Source organism: Colobus angolensis, unplaced genomic scaffold (genome assembly GCF_000951035.1).
Source record: "Colobus angolensis palliatus isolate OR3802 unplaced genomic scaffold, Cang.pa_1.0 Scaffold269, whole genome shotgun sequence".
In the NCBI taxonomy this organism is placed as follows: Eukaryota; Metazoa; Chordata; class Mammalia; order Primates; family Cercopithecidae; genus Colobus; species Colobus angolensis.
In genome coordinates this window covers 1,536,600-1,539,447 of record NW_012115921.1, presented here as the reverse complement: position 1 = coordinate 1,539,447, position 2,848 = coordinate 1,536,600, and the positions used below count along the sequence as shown (strand labels likewise).

Below are 2,848 nucleotides of genomic sequence, written 5' to 3'. Positions count from 1 at the left end.
GAGCTCTTGTAAGGCAGGCCTAGTGGTGACAAAATCTCTCAGCATTTGTTTGTTTGTAAAAGATTTTATTTCACCTTCACTTATGAAGCTTAGTTTGGCTGGATATGAAATTCTGGGTTGAAAATTCTTTTCTTTCAGAATGTTGAATATTGGCCCCCACTCTCTTCTGGCTTGTAGGGTTTTTCTCAAGAGATCTGCTGTTAGTCTAATGGGTTTCCTTTTGTGGGTAACCCGACCTTTCTCTCTGGCTGTCCTTAACATTTTTTCCTTCATTTCATCTTTGGTGAATCTGACAATTACGTGTCTTGGAGTTGCTCTTCTCCAGGAGTATCTTTGTGGTGTTCTCTGTATTTCCTGAATTTGAATGTTGGCCTGCCTTGCTAGGTTGCGGAAGTTCTCCTGGATAATATCCAGAAGAGTATTTTCTAACTTGGTTTCATTCTCCCCATCACTTTCAAGTACACCAATCAGACATAGATTTAGTCTTTTCATCTAGTCCCATATTTCTTGGAGGCGTTGTTCGTTTCTTTTAACTCTTTTTTCTCTAAACTTCTCGCTTCATTTCATTCATTTGATCTTCAATCACTGATACCCTTTCTTCCACTAGATCAAATTGGCTACTGAAGCTTGTGCATGTGTCATGTAGTTCTCATGCCATGGTTTTCAACTCCATCAGGTCATTTAAGGACTTCTGTAGACTGTTCATTCTAGTTAGCCATTCGTCTAATCTTTTTTCAAGGTTTTTAGCTTCTTCACAATGGGTTCAAACATCCTCCTTTAGCTCAGAGAAGTTTGTTACTGCCAGTCGTCTTAAGCCTTCTTCTCTCATCTCATCAAAGTCATTCTCCTCTCATCTCATCAAAGTCATTCTCCATCCAGCTTTGTTCTGTTGCTGGCAAGGAGCTGCATTCCTTTGAAGGAATAGAGGCACTCTGATTTTTAGAATTTTCAACTTCTCTGTTTTCTCCCCATCTTTGTGGTTTTATCTACCTTTTGTCTTTGATGGTGACATACAGATGGGGTTTTGGTATGGGTGTCCTTTCTGTTTGTTAGTTTTCCTTCTAACAGTCAGGATCCTCAGCTACAGGTCTGTTGGAGTTTGCTGGAGGTCAACTCCAGACCTTGTTTGCCTGAGTATCATCAGCAGAGGCTTCAGAACAGCAAATATTGCAGAATGGCAGATGTTGCTTTCTGATCCTTCCTCTGGAAGCTTCGTCTCAGAGGGGCACCTGGTTATATGAGGTGTCAATTGGCCCCTCCTGAGACGTGCCTCCCAGTTAGGCTACTCACAGGTCAGGGACCCACTTGAGGAGGCAGTCTGTCTTGTTCTCAGATCTTAAACTCCATGCTAGGAGAACCACTACTCTCTTCAAAGCTGTCAGACAGGGACGTTTAAGTCTGCAGAAGTTTCTGCTGCCTTTTGTTCAGCTATGCCCTGCCCCCAGAGGCAGAGTCTACATAGGCAGGAAGGCCTCCTTGAGCTGCAGTGGGGTCCACCAGTTCAAGCTTCCTGGTGGCTTTGTTTACCTACTCTAACCTCAGCAATGGTGGACACCCCTCCCTCAGCCTCACTGCCACCTTGCAGTTTGATCTCAGACTGCTGTGCTAGCAGTGAGTGAGGCTCCGTGAGTGTGGGACCCTCTGAACCAGGCACGGGATATAATCTCCTGGTGTGCCATCTGCTAAGGCCATTGGAAAAGCGCAGTATTAGGGTGGGAGTGTCCTGATTTTCCAGGTACCATCTGTCACGGCTTCCCTTTGCTAGGAAAGGGAATTCCCCAACCCCTTGTGCTTCCCAGGTGAGGTGATGCCCCACCCTGCTCCATGGGCTGCACCTCCTGTCTGACAAGCCCTAGTGAGATGAACCCAATACGTCAGTTGGAAATGCAGAAATCACCCGTCTTCTGCCTCACTCACACTGGGAGCTGCAGACTGGAGCTGTTCCTATTCGGCCATCTTGGAACCTCTCTCCACCGCTTGTGTTTATTCACTTATCTGTCAACAGACACCTGAGTCACTTTTACCTTTTGCCTATTGTGAATAATGCTTCTGTGAATATGAGTATACAGAAACCTGTTTGAGTTCTTGTTTTCCATTCTTCTGGGTATATGCCCAGAAGAATAATTGTAATATATAGTAATTATATGTTTCTTTATTTTGTGTGTGTGTGGAATTGCTATACACAGTCACTGTGCCATTTTACATTCCCACTGAGATTTCCTGAACTTTCTATTCATCAGCATTTCACTCAATGGGTTTTAGAATCAGTGATATATCTTGTCTGATCAATAGCAAGATACCCCACGCCACCCACCCTGACCTTTTTTTTTTGAGACAGCCTCACTCTGTCATCCAGGCTGGAGTGCAGTGGCGGGATCTTGGCTTACCACGACCTCCCCCTCCCGGGTTCAAGCGATTCTCCTGACTCAGCGTTCCAAGTAGCTGGGATTACAGGCGCCTGCCACCATGACTGGATAATTTTTGTATTTTTAGTAGAGACAGGGTTTCACCATGTTGACCAGGCTGGTCTCCAACTCCTGACCTCAGGCGATCCACCTGCCTCGGCCTCCCAAAGTGCTGGGATTACAGGCATGAGCCACCGCACCCGGCCTGCAAGATAACCCTTTTTATATAACAGTGAGAGAGTAAAAAATACCTCCAGTCAATTATAAGATCCCAATCTCAGAAGTGTTAAAATGTGCAAAAACTGTATTTTAGTCTCAATGGAATACAGTTGGTATATGTGCTGCCGAAGCGAGCACTAGAATACAGTTGGTAAATATACTAAAACCCCCTCCAAAAAAAAAATGTGTGTAAGTTACAAAACTTTTTTTTTTTTTTTTTTTTT

The 2,848-nt window shown here is 44.3% G+C and overlaps 1 protein-coding gene across 1 annotated transcript in view; it reads left to right on the top strand.

Moving 5' to 3' along the window:
* Positions 1-2,848, top strand: part of SBF2 (SET binding factor 2) — a 549,657-nt gene that overhangs the window by 425,932 nt on the left and 120,877 nt on the right. The window lies entirely within an intron of this gene.